Raw genomic sequence first — 14,095 nt, forward strand, 5'->3', positions numbered from 1 at the left:
TGAAGGAAATGAAAGGAATATGAGGAGCACAGGAGCACTAAGAGAATCAACTAACTTGGTCTCCTGGGAGCTATGAGTTGCGGAGCCACCAACCCAAAAAACATTTAAGGATTGGAATTCAGCCCCTGACCCATATGTAGCATATATGCATTTCAGTCTTCATCTGGTTCCCCCAACAACTGGAGAATAGGCTCCCCCTAAAGCTGTTGAATGACTGTGGTATCCATGTATCCATTACTCAAAAGGGCTGCCTTGGGGAGGGTATACCTAATCTAACAGAGACTTAATATATCAATGTGGAGGGATGCCCTGGTAGGACCCCGCCCTCTCAGAGAAGAAGGAAAGGGGGATGAGAAAAGGGAATCTATGCGGGGCAACCAGGAGGGGCTCAAAATTTGGGATGTTAATTAATTAATTAATTAATTAATTAAAATACAAATAAATAAAATTCTTTTGAAGGGAAGGATTTTTTTTTTTATTAACTTGAATATTTCTTATATACATTTCGAGTGTTATTCCCTTTCCCAGTTTCCGGGCAAACATCCCCCTCCCCCCTCCCCTTCCTTATGGGTGTTCCCCTCCCCACCCTCCCCCTATTGCCGCCCTCCCCCCAACTGTCTAGTTCACTGGGGGTTCAGTCTTAGCAGGACCCAGGGCTTCCCCTTCCACTGGTGCTCTTACTAGGATATTCATTGCTACCTATGAGGTCAGAGTCCAGGGTCAGTCCATGTATAGTCTTTAGGTAGTGGCTTAGTCCCTGGAAGCTCTGGTTGCTTGGCATTGTTGTACATATGGGGTCTCGAGCCCCTTCAAGTTCTTCCAGTTCTTTCTCTGATTCCTTCAACGGGTGTCCTATTCTCAGTTCAGTGGTTTGCTGCTGACATTCGCCTCTGTATTTGCTGTATTCTGGCTGTGTCTCTCAGGAGCGATCTACACTTCTGCACTTCTTTGCTTCATCCATCTTATCTAATTGGGTGGCTGTATATATATGGGCCACATGTGGGGCAGGCTCTGAATGGGTGTCCCTTCAGTCTCTGTTTTAATCTTTGCCTCTCTCTTCCCTGCCAAGGGTATTCTTGTTCCCCTTTTAAAGAAGGAGTGAAGCATTCACATTTTGATCATCCGTCTTGAGTTTCATTTGTTCTAGGCATCTAGGGTAATTCAGGCATTTGGGCTAATAGCCATTTATCAATGAGTGCATACCATGTTTGTCTTTCTGTGATTGGGTTGGCTCACTCAGGATGATATTTTCCAGTTCCAACCATTTGCCTACGAATTTCATAAAGTCGTTGTTTTTTATAGCTGAGTAATATTCCTTGTGTAAATGTACCACATTTTCTGTATCCATTCCTCTGTTGAAGGGCATCTGGGTTCTTTCCAGCTTCTGGCTATTATAAATAAGGCTGCGATGAACATAGTGGAGCACGTGTCTTTTTATATGTTGGGGCATCTTTTGGGTATATGCCCAAGAGAGGTATAGCTGGATCCTCAGGCAGTTCAATGTCCAATTTTCTGAGGAACCTCCAGACTGATTTTCAGAATGGTTGTACCAGTCTGCAATCCCACCAACAATGGAGGAGTGTTCCTCTTTCTCCACATCCTCGCCAGCATTTGCTGTCACCCGAGTTTTTGATCTTAGCCATTCTCACTGGTGTGAGGTGAAATCTCAGGGTTGTTTTGATTTGCATTTCCCTGATAACTAAAGATGTTGAACATTTCTTTAGGTGTTTCTCAGCCATTCCGGCATTCCTCAGCTGTGAATTCTTTGTTTAGCTCTGAACCCCATTTTTTAATAGGGTTATTTGTCTCCCCTCTCTAACTTTTGAGTTCTTTGTATATTTTGGATATAAGGCCTCTATCTGTTGTAGGATTGGTAAAGATCTTTTCCCAATCTGTTGGTTGCCGTTTGTCCTGACCACAGTGTCCTTTGCCTTTCAGAAGCTTTGCAGTTTTATGAGATCCCATTTGTCGATTCTTGATCTTAGAGCATAAGCCATTGGTGTTTTGTTCAGGAAATTTTTTCCAGTGCCCATTTGTTCAGATGCTTCCCTAGTTTTTCTTCTATTAGTTTGAGTGTGTCTGGTTTGATGTGGAGGTCCTTGATCCACTTGAACTTAAGCTTTGTACAGGGTGATAAGCATGGATCGATCTGCATTCTTCCACATGTTGACCTCCAGTTGAACCAGCACCATTTGCTGAAAATGCTATCTTTTTTCCATTGGATGGATTTGGCTCCTTTGTCAAAAATCAAGTGACCATAGGTGTGTGGGTTCATTTCTGGGTCTTCAATTCTGTTCCATTGGTCTATCTGTCTGTCTCTGTACCAATACCATGCAGTTTTTATCACTATTGCTCTGTAATACTGCTTGAGTTCAGGGATAGTGATTCCCCCTGAAGTCCTTTTTTATTGTTGAGGATAGTTTTAGCTATCCTGGGTTTTTGTTATTCAGATGAATTTGCAAATTGTTCTGTCTAACTCTTTGAAGAATTGGATTGGTATTTTGATGAGGATTGCATTGAATCTGTAGATAGCTTTTGGTAAAATGGCCATTTTTACTATATTAATCCTGCCAATCCATGAGCATGGGAGATCTTTCCACCTTCTGAGGTCTTCTTCAATTTCTTTCTTAAGTGTCTTGAAGTTCTTATTGTACAGATCTTTTACTTGCTTGGTTAAAGTCACACCGAGTTACTTTATATTATTTGGGTCTATTATGAAGGGTGTCGTTTCCCTAATTTCTTTCTCGGCTTGTTTCTCTTTTGTGTAGAGGAAGGCTACTGATTTATTTGAGTTAATTTTATACCCAGCCACTTTGCTGAAGTTGTTTATCAGCTTTAGTAGTTCTCTGGTGGAACTTTTGGGATCACTTAAATATACTATCATATCATCTGCAAATAGTGATATTTTGACTTCTTCTTTTCCGATCTGTATCCCCTTGACCTCCTTTTGTTGTCTGATTGCTCTGGCTAGAACTTCAAGAACTATATTGAATAAGTAGGGAGAGAGTGGGCAGCCTTGTCTAGTCCCTGATTTTAGTGGGATTGCTTCAAGTTTCTCTCCATTTAGTTTAATGTTAGCCACTGGTTTGCTGTATATGGCTTTTACTATGTTTAGGTATGGGTCTTGAATTCCTATTCTTTCCAGGACTTTTATCATGAAGGGGTGTTGAATTTTGTCAAATGCTTTCTCAGCATCTAATGAAATGATCATGTGGTTTTGTTCTTTCAGTTTGTTTATATAATGGATCACGTTGATGGTTTTCCATATATTAAACCATCCCTGCATGCCTGGGATGAAGCCTACTTGATCATGGTGGATGATTGTTTTGATGTGCTCTTGGATTCGGTTTGCCAGAATTTTGTTGAGTTTTTTTGCGTCGATGTTCATAAGGGAATTTGGTCTGAAGTTCTCTTTCTTTGTTGGGTCTTTGTGTGGTTTAGGTATAAGAGTAATTGTGGCTTCATAGAAGGAATTCGGTAGTGCTCCATCTGTTTCAATTTTGTGGAATAGTTTGGATAATATTGGTATGAGGTCTTCTATGAAGGTCTGATAGAATTCTGCACTAAACCCGTCTGGACCTGGGCTCTTTTTGGTTGGGAGACCTTTAATGACTGCTTCTATTTCCTCAGGAGTTATGGGGTTGTTTGACTGGTTTATCTGTTCCTGATTTAACTTCGGTACCTGGTATCTGTCTAGGAAATTATCCATTTCCTGCAGATTTTCAAGTTTTGTTGAATATAGGCTTTTATAGTAAGATCTGATGATTTTTTGAATTTCCTCTGAATCTGTAGTTATGTCTCCCTTTTCATTTCTGATTTTGTTAATTTGGACACACTCTGTGTGTCCTCTCGTTAGTCTGGCTAGGGGTTTATCTATCTTGTTGATTTTCTCAAAGATCCAACTTTTGGTTCTGTTGATTCTTTCTATGGTCCTTTTTGTTTCTACTTGGTTGATTTCAGCTCTGAGTTTGATTATTTCCTGCCTTCTACTCCTCCTGGGTGTATTTGCTTCTTTTTGTTCTAGAGCTTTTAGGTGTGCTGTCAAGCTGCTGACATATGCTCTTTCCTGTTTCTTTCTGCAGGCACTCAGCGCTATGAGTTTTCCTCTTAGCACAGCTTTCATCGTGTCCCATAAGTTTGGGTATGTTGTACCTTCATTTTCATTAAATTCTAAAAAGTTTTTAATTTCTTTCTTTATTTCTTCCTTGACCAGGTTATCATTGAGTAGAGAATTGTTCAATTTCCACGTATATGTGGGCATTCTTCCCTTATTGTTATTGAAGACCAGCTTTAGGCCGTGGTGGTCCGATAGCACGCATGGGATTATTTCTATCTTTCTGTACCTGTTGAGGCCCGTTTTTTGACCAATTATATGGTCAATTTTGGAGAAAGTACCATGAGGAGCTGAGAAGAAGGTATATCCTTTTGCATTAGGGTAGAACGTTCTATAAATATCCGTTAAGTCCATTTGGCTCATGACTTCTCTTAGTCTGTCTACGTCTCTGTTTAATTTCTGTTTCCATGATCTGTCCATTGATGAGAGTGGGGTGTTGAAGTCTCCTACTATTATTGTGTGAGGTGCAATGTGTGTTTTGAGCTTTAGTAAGGTTTCATTACGTATGTAGGTACCCTTGTATTTGGGGCATAGATATTTAGGATTGAGAGTTCATCTTGGTGGATTTTTCCTTTGATGAATATAAAGTGTCCTTCCTTATCCTTTTTGATGACTTTTAGTTGAAAATTGATTTTATTTGATATTAGAATGGCTACTCCAGCTTGCTTCTTCCGACCATTTGCTTGGAAAGTTGTTTCCCAGCCTTTCACTCTGAGGTAGTGTCTGTCTTTGTCTCTGAGGTGTGTTTCCTGTAGGCAGCAGAATGCAGGGTCCTCGTTGCGTATCCAGTTTGTTAATCTATGTCTTTTTATTGGGGAGTTGAGGCCATTGATGTTGAGAGATATTAAGGAATAGTGATTATTGCTTCCTGTTATATTCATATTTGGATGTGAGGTTGTGTTTGTGTGCTTTTCTTCTCTTTGTTTTGTTGCCAAGACGATTAGTTTCTTGCCTCTTCTAGGGTATAGCTTGCCTCCTTATCTTGGGCTTTACCATTTATTATCCTTTGTAGTGCTGGATTTGTAGAAAGATATTGTGTAAATTTGGGTTTGTCATGGGATATCTTGGTTTCTCCATCTATGTTAATTGAGAGTTTTGCAGGATACAGTAGCCTGGGCTGGCATTTGTGTTCTCTTAGGGTCTGTATGACATCAGTCCAGGATCTTCTGGCCTTCATAGTTTCTGGCGAGAAGTCTGGTGTGATTCTGATAGGTCTGCCTTTATATGTTACTTGACCTTTTTCCCTTACTGCTTTTAATATTCTTTCTTTATTTTGTGCGTTTAGTGTTTTGACTATTATGTGACGGGAGGTGTTTCTTTTCTGGTCCAATCTATTTGGAGTTCTGTAGGCTTCTTGTATGCCTATGGGTATCTCTTTTTTAGGTTAGGGAAGTTTTCTTCTATGATTTTGTTGAAGATATTTACTGGTCCTTTGAGCTGGGAGTCTTCACTCTCTTCTATACCTATTATCCTTAGGTTTGATCTTCTCATTGAGTCCTGGATTTCCTGTATGTTTTGGACCAGTAGCTTTTTCCGCTTTACATTATCTTTGACAGTTGAGTCAATGATTTCTATGGAATCTTCTGCTCCTGAGATTCTCTCTTCCATCTCTTGTATTCTGTTGGTGAAGCTTGTATCTACAGCTCCTTGTCTCTTCTTTTGGTTTTCTATATCCAGGGTTATTTCCATGTGTTCTTTCTTGATTGCTTCTATTTCCATTTTTAATTCCTTCAACTGTTTGATTGTGTTTTCCTGGAATTCTTTCAGGGATTTTTGCGATTCCTCTCTGTAGGCTTCTACTTGTTCTCTAAGAGAGTTCTTCACGTCTTTCTTGAAGTCCTCCAGCATCATGATCAAATATGATTTTGAAACTAGATCTTGCTTTTCTGGTGTGTTTGGATATTCCATGCTTGTTTTGGTGGGAGAATTGGGCTCCGATGATGCCATGTAGTCTTGGTTTCTGTTGCTTGTGTTCCTGCGCTTGCCTCTCGCCATCAGATTATCTCTAGTGTTACTTTGTTCTGCTAATTCTGACAGTGGCTAGACTGTCCTATAAGCCTGTGTGTCAGGAGTGCTGTAGACCTGTTTTACTGTTTTCTTTCAGCCAGTTATGGGGACAGAGTGTTCTGCTTTCGTGTGTGTAGTTTTGCCCCTCTACAGGTCTTCAGCTGTTCCTGTGGGCCTGTGTCTTGAGTTCACCAGGCAGGTCACTTGCAGCAGAAAAGTTGGTCTTACCTGTGGTCCCGAGGCTCAAGTTCGCTCGTGGGGTGCTGCCCACGGGCTCTCTGCGGTGGCAGCAACCGGGAAGATCTGCGCCGCCTCTTCCGGGAGCCTCCGTGCACCAGGGTTCCAGATGGCCTCCGGTGTTTTCCTCTGGAATCATTAATGTGTGCAGAGTGCAGTCTCTTCTGGTTTCGCAGGCGTGTCTGCCTCTCTGAAGGCTTAGCTCTCCCTCCCACGGGATTTGGGTGCAGAGAACTGTTTATCCGGTCTGTTTCCTTCAGGTTCCGGCGGTGTCTCAGGCAGAGCTGCTGCCTCTCCTGGGATCTCTCCCACGGGAGCCCAGAGGCCTTATACAGTTTCCTCTTGGGCCAGGGATGTGGGCAGGGGTGGGCAGTGTTGGTGGTCTCTTCCGCTCTGCAGCCTCAGGAGTGCCCACCTGACCAGGCGGTGAGGTCTCTCTCCCACGGGTTTTGGGAGCAGAGAGCTGCTGCGGGCCGGGATCCGCGGGTGTGGGACTTCCGGTAAACACAGGACGTGCCCAGTCCTAGAGGAATTCTGCCTCCGTGTGTCCCGAGATCACCAGGCTGCTTTCTTGCAGCAGGAAAGTTGGTCTTACCTGTGGTCCCGAGGCTCAAGTTCGCTCGCGGGGTGCTGCCCACGGGCTCTCTGAGGTGGCAGCAACCGGGAAGATCTGCGCCGCCTCTTCCGGGAGCCTCCGTGCACCAGGGTTCCAGATGGCCTCCGGTGTTTTCCTCTGGAATCAGTAATGTGTGCAGAGAGCAGTCTCTTCTGGTTTCGCAGCCGTGTCTGCCTCTCTGAAGGTTTAGCTCTCCCTCCCACGGGATTTGGGTGCAGAGAACTGTTTATCCGGTCTGTTTCCTTCAGGTTCCGGCGGTGTCTCAGGCAGGGCTCCTGCTGCTCCTGGGCCCTCTCCCACGGGAGCCCAGAGGCATTATACAGTTTCCTCTTGGGCCAGCGATGTGGGCAGGGGTGGGCAGTGTTGGTGGTCTCTTCCGCTCTGCAGCCTCAGGAGTGCCCACCTGACCAGGCGGTGAGGTCTCTCTCCCACGGGTTTTGGGAGCAGAGAGCTGCTGCGGGCCGGGATCCGAGGGGCGAAGGGAAGGATTTTATAACTGAAAAGTTCTATTTACTCTGCATTAGATTATTCTATTAAGCATTATTTAAAGTGTAGTGTTTGCATTGCTACACATGAAAATAAAATATGGCTTTAATTTTTTAAGATGATTCAACTAAATAATTTGTGATATTGACTAATCAGTTATCAGTTTATGGCTCTTAAGCCCTTAATAGGTTATCCACCAGACATTAAATATTCTCTTCTAATAAAACATATCTTTTACATTTTATATATGTCCCTGTACATGTGTACATATATCCTTGTACATATTTATATACATATACATATAAATACACATATACATATACATATATATGTAAAATCATATGTAAGTGATAAAGAAGAAAAGTGAAAATGAAATTCAGAAAATATGAAAACGTGTGGCAGGGAGAGGAAGAGATATTTACATGTATACATGTGTGCATGCACACACACACACACACACAAAACAAAGAGAAAAAACTGTAAGTTCCTCTTTAACCTTTCACTTTACACTCCTGATTTATGAAACATCTTGTTTTTCAGATGGAGCCCCATTCACCTGGTGGATTGGAAGATCCAATGAAAGGCACGACTACTGGGAAGGTTCTGTTCCTAGAGTTCAACAGTGCAGATGTGTCCACAAGGAGAACTGCCTGGACATTCGACCTTTTTGCAATTGTGATGCTGACATAGGTGAATGGTAAGGAGAACTTCAGTTTCCCTATTGGGGTAAGAAATATTAACTGATGTTCAGAATTGGTGCAAGACAGATAAACACACACACACACACACACACACACACACACACACACACACACCAAATTCAATGAGGATTAGGATGTCATTTAAAAAGGCAGGAGGGTACTTGGGAGCCTGAGAAAGAGCTCAGCAATAAGAGTAATGGCTGTTCATCCACAAGACCTATAGTTCTTTCTCCGCACCCATATGTTATTGGAGAATGGTCCTTAATTCTAAAAGATCTAATGCTGAATTAAGGCCTCTATTAGCACTGCATACACAAGGTTCACAAATATAAGAGCAAAACACTCATATAGAAAAATGCAACAAGTCTTCTTTTGTATGTTGATGAGTAATACTGACATTTGTGCCAACACCTCCTTGTATTCTGAACCGTTCATTTAAGCAAGGAATGCAGTGTTACATGAGCTTGGCCATTTAGTCAGTTTTTATTTTTCTTTCCACGGCCCTCCTGTGTGTGCTCCAACATTTGCATTTGTGTGTGTGTGTGTGTGTGTGTGTGTGTGTGTATCTGTGTGTGTGTGTGTGTGTGTGTTTAGATGTTGCAGTGTTTGTGAGTGTCCACATGCTTATCCTTGTTTATACAAGCTAGAATACAATTTTCAAATTCCACCTTCCCAGATTGATTTATTAGATATTTTATCTATTTACATTTCAAATGTTATCCCCATTCCCAATTTCCCCTCTGCAAACCCCCTCTCCCATCACCTCTTATCCTGCTTCTATGAGGGTGCTCACCCACCCATCCACCCACCCATCCTAACTCCCTCTCCCATCTCACCGCCCTACAATTCCTCTACACTGGGGCATCAAGCCTTCACAAGACCGTGGGACTCCCCTCAAATTGATGCCAGATGAGGCCCCTTCAACTCTTTCAGTCCTTCCCCTTACTCCTCCATTGGGATCCCTATGATCAGATTGATGGTTAGCTTTGAGCATCCAATTCTGAATTGATCAGGATCTGGCAGAGCCACTTGGGAGAGAGCTATGTCAGGTTTCTATCCTAAAGCACTTCTAGGCCTCAGCAACATTGTCTGGGTTTGGTGTCTGTAGGATCCGCAGGTGGGGCAGTCTGGATGGCCTTTCCTCCAGTCTCTGCTCCCCTCTTCGTCCCTGTAATTTTTTAGATTGGAGCAATTCTGGGTTAAAATTTAGGATACAGATGGATGACCCATCCCTTAGCTGGGGGGCTGTAACTAACCTCTGGATATGGTTTCAATAGGTTCTCCCTCCCCTTTCTGGAGTATTTCAGCTAATGTCATCACCATAATATCCCAGAAGTCTCTTGTTTTCCTGGCATCTGGGACTTTATGGTTGCTACACAGTTTCCCATCTCCCATTGCTACACATCTCTGTCTAATTTGTGACACACTGTGCATCTTCTCCATCTCTTCCCATATATGACTCTGACTCTCTTTCCCCCTCCTCTCTTTTTCCCAAGACCCTCCCATCCTCTACTTCCCTTGATTATTGTGTTCCTACTTCTAAGTGGGACTGAAGCATCCACTCTTTAGTCCTAGTTCCTTATGTAGCTTAACACTACATGTGGTACATGAGTTGTGTCATGGGCGTTACAAGCTCTGTGTTGCATGTTCACTTATCACTGAGTACTATTCTATGTGCTCTTTTGTGACTAAGTTACCTCCCTCGGGGTATTTTCTAGTTCCATTTATTTGCCTGTGAATTTTATGAAGTCTCTGTTTGTAATAGTCACATTTTGTAAAAGTACCACATTTTCTGTATCTATTTCTCTCATGAAGGACATCAGAGCTCTTTCCAGCTTCTGGCTATTATTAATAAGGCTGCTATGAACATAGCGGAGCAGGTGTCCTTGTTATATACTGTAGCATCTTTTGGGTATTTGCCCAGTTGTTGTTATAGCTGGGTCTTCAGGTAGAACTATTTCCAATTTTCGGAGGAAGTGACATATTGATTTAACAGATTACAATTCCATCAGCAATGTAGGAGTGTTCCTCTTTCTCCACAACCTCAGCAGCTCTTGCTGTCAATTGAGGTTTAATGCGAGGTTGAATCTTACAGTCATTTTGATTTCTACTTTCCTCATTATTAAGGATGATAAACATTTTTTTAAGATCTTCTCAGTCATTCATTTTTCCTCAATTGAAAATTCTTTGCTTAACACAGTAGCCCATTTTTTAAATAGGGTAATTGGTTTTCTGAAGCCTAACTTCTTGAATTCTTTATATATTCTGGATATCAGCCCTATATTAAATGTAAAGTTGGCAATGATCATTTCTCAATCTGAGTATTGCCTTTTTGTCCCATTGACAGTGTCCTTTGCCTTGTAGAAGTTTTTCAATTTGATGAGGCTCCATTTGTGAATTGTCAGTCTTAGAGTCTGGGCCACTGGTGTTTAGTACAGGAAATTTTTACCTGTGACAATGTGTTTGAAGCTCTTTCCAACTTTCTCTTCTATTAGATTTAGTATATCTGGTTTAATGTGGAGCTCCTTTATTCACTTGGACTTGAGCTTTGTACATGGAGATAAGAATGGATCAATTTGCACTCTTCTACATGCCTTTGGCTCATCACTTGAGCCAAAACCATTTTTTGAACATGCTGTCTTTTACCACGGATGGTTTTGTCTTCTTTGTAAAATCTCAGGTGAACATAAGCATGGGGGTTTAATTCTGGGTCTTCAATTATATTACATTTATCTACCTGTTGGTCTCTGTATGAATACCGTGTGATTTTTATCACTATTGCTCTTTACTACAGCTTGAATTCAGAGATTGTGATTTTTCCAGAAGTTCTTTAATTGTTGAGACTAGCTTTCACTGCCCTGAATTTTTAGTTATTTTAGATGAATTTGAAAATTGTTGTTTCTATCTCTGTGAAGAATTGAATTGGGATTTTGATGGGGATTATATTAAATCAGTAGATTGCTTTAAGATGGCAATTTTTACTATATTAATCCTGCCAAACCATGAACATTCCATGGGCATTCCATCTTTTCAGATCTTTGGTTTCTTTACTCAGAATCTTGAAATTCTTGTCATATAGAGTTTTTAATTTCCTGCTTAGAGTTACACCAATATATTTTATATTATTTGTGACTATTGTAAAGGAAGTCATTTCACTAATAACTTTCTCGGTCCATTTATCTTTTGAATATAATAAGGCTACTGAAATTTTCTGAGTTCATTTTAAGTCCAGATACTTTGCTGAAGTTGTTTTCAGCTGCTGGACTTTTCTGGTATAATTTTTTTGGGGTCGATTATGTATACTATCAGATCCTCAAATAGTGATATCTTTATTTTCTTCTTTTCAATTATATACTTTGATCTTCTTTTGTTGTCTAATTGCTCTGGCTAGAAGTTTAGGTATTATATTGAATAGATAGGGAGGGAATGCATAGCCTTTTCTTGTTCCTGATTTTAGTTGGATTGCTTCAAATTTCTCTTAATTTAGCTTGCTGTTGCATACTGATTTGCTATATATTGCTTTTAATATGTTCAGCTATGGACCTTTAATTTCTGATCTGTTCAGTAATTTTAACATGAATGGATGCTGTGTTTTGGCTAAGGATTTTTCAGCATCTAATAAGATGATCTTTTTTTTTTTTTTGCTTTGAGTTTATTTATATAGATAATGTTGAAGAATTTTCATATATTCAACTATGCCTACATCCCTGGAATGAAGCCCACTTCATCATGGTGAATGAAAATTTTGGTGTGTTTGTTGATTCTGTTGGCAAGAATTTTATTGAGTATTCTTGTATCCATATTCATTAGGGGAATTGGTCTGAAATTCTCTCTCTTTGTTGGATCTTCGTGTGGTTTAGACATAAACAATATATGTGGCTTCATATAATGAATTGAGTAGTATTCCTTCTGTTTCTATTGTGTTGAATAGTTTAAGAAGTCTTGATATTAAGTGATTCTTCACATTCTGGTAGAATTCTCCACTAAAATCATCTGGTCTTGGGCTCTTATTGGTTGGGAGAATTTTAATTCATTTCAATTAGATTTTCCAGTTTTTTGAGTATAGGTTTGGTAGTAGGGTATGATAGAATTTTTTATAATTATTTTGGTTTCTATTGTTAGGTTTCCCTTTTTATTTCTGATTTCATTAATTTGCATACTGTCTCTGTGCTCTCTAGTTTAGGTGGCTAAGGGTTTATATATCTTGTTGATATTTCAAAGAAACAGTTCTTACTTTTTTGATTTTTTTGTATAGTTTCTTTTTATTCCTATTTGTTTGAGTTTAGGCATGAGTTTGATTATATCCTGCTGTCTACTTCTCTTGGTTGTATTTGTTTCATTTCTAGAGCTTTAAGATGTGCTGATAAGCTGCTAGTGTATTATCTCTCCAGTATCTTTATAAAAGCATACAGAGATAGGACAGGAGTTTTCCTAATAGTACTGCTTTCTTTGTGTCCCATAATTTGGATGTGCTGTGCCTTCATTTTCATTGAATTCTAAAACATCTTTAATTTCTTTCTTTCTTTCTTACTTGGCCAAGTTTTCATTGACTAGACTATTGTTCAGCTTCCATGTGTATGAAGGCTTTTTTTAATTTCTATTCCTTTTCTTCTCGGTTTAGTTTAGTTTTGTTTTTGTTTTAGTTTTTTCTTATAGAAGACCAGACTTAGTCCTTTGTATTCTGATAGGATGCATGAGATTATATTAATCTTCTTGTGTCTGCTTAGGCTTGTTTTGTGACCAATTACATGCTCAATTTTGGAGTAGAAATCATGAAGTGCTGAGAAGCAGGTAATTTTTTTTGTTTCAGGATGAAATATTATATAGATATCTATTAAATCCATTTGGTTCATGATTTCTGTCAGTTTCATTGTGTCTCTATTATTGTTTTGTTTCCATGACCTGTCCATTGGTGTGAGTGGAGTTTTAAAGTCTCTCACTATTATTGTCTGGGATTTGATATGCCTTGAGCCTTAGTAAAGTTTCTTTTATGAATGTGGGTGTCCTTCAATTTGGGTCATATATGTACTAAATTGAGAGTTCCTTTAGGTAGATTTTCGTGTGTGTGTGTGTGTATGTGTGTGTGTGTGTGTGTGTGTGTGTGTGTGTGTGTGTGTGTGTGTGTGTGTGTGTGTGTGTGATGAGGTATAAATTGTCCTTCCTTATATTTTTTGTTAACTTTTGGTTGAAATTCAATTTTATTTGATATTATAATCACTGTACCAATTTGTTTTTTGAGACCATTTGGAAATTTTTTTGCTAGCTCTTTATCCTGAGATATTATCTTTCTTTGTCACTAATATGTGTTTCCTGTATGCAGCAAAATGCAGGATCCTGTTTACATATCCAGTCTGCTAGTTTATATATTTCTTTTGGGGAACAGAACTCATTGATATTAAGAGATATTAAGGACTAGTGATTGTTTCTTCCTGTTATTTTTGTTTGAGTTGGAATTATGTTTGTGTGGTTCTCTTCTTTTAGGTGTGTTGTAAGTATATTAATTTCTTGTTTTTTCATTGGATGTAGTTTGTCTCATCCTGTTGAAGTTTTCTTTCTATTATTCTCTGTAGTGCTGGATTAATGGAAATATATTGTTTAAACCATATCATGGTTTCTCCACTCATGGTAGTTGAGAGTTTTGTTGGATATAGTAGCCTGGGCTGTCATTTTTGTTCCTTTATGGTCTGTATGGCATCGGCTGAAGATCTTCTGGCTTTTAGAGTCTCTGTTGAGAAGTAGGGTATAATTCTGACAGGTCTGCCTTTATGTTACTTGACCTTTTTTCCTTACCATTTTCAATAGCCTTTCTTTGTTTTGTGCATTTATTTTTTTGATTATTATGTGACAGGAAGAATTTTTCTTTGGCTCAATCTGTTGGGTGTTCTGTAGGAATCTGGAGTGCTTATGTGTATTACTTTCTTTAGGTTAGGAATA

General features: G+C 39.8%; 1 protein-coding gene across 1 annotated transcript in view; it reads left to right on the forward strand.

The window, feature by feature from the left end:
- Window positions 1-7,920: 7,920 nt before the first annotated feature.
- Window positions 7,921-14,095, forward strand: part of LOC116911686 (contactin-associated protein like 5-4-like) — a 48,966-nt gene continuing 42,791 nt past the window's right edge. Inside the window, exon 1 of the mRNA XM_032915641.1 lies at window positions 7,921-8,157. The gene's annotated coding sequence lies outside the window, so the exon portion shown is untranslated. The remainder of the gene's footprint in view (window positions 8,158-14,095) is intronic.

Source organism: Rattus rattus, chromosome 10 (genome assembly GCF_011064425.1).
Source record: "Rattus rattus isolate New Zealand chromosome 10, Rrattus_CSIRO_v1, whole genome shotgun sequence".
Lineage (NCBI taxonomy): Eukaryota > Metazoa > Chordata > Mammalia > Rodentia > Muridae > Rattus > Rattus rattus.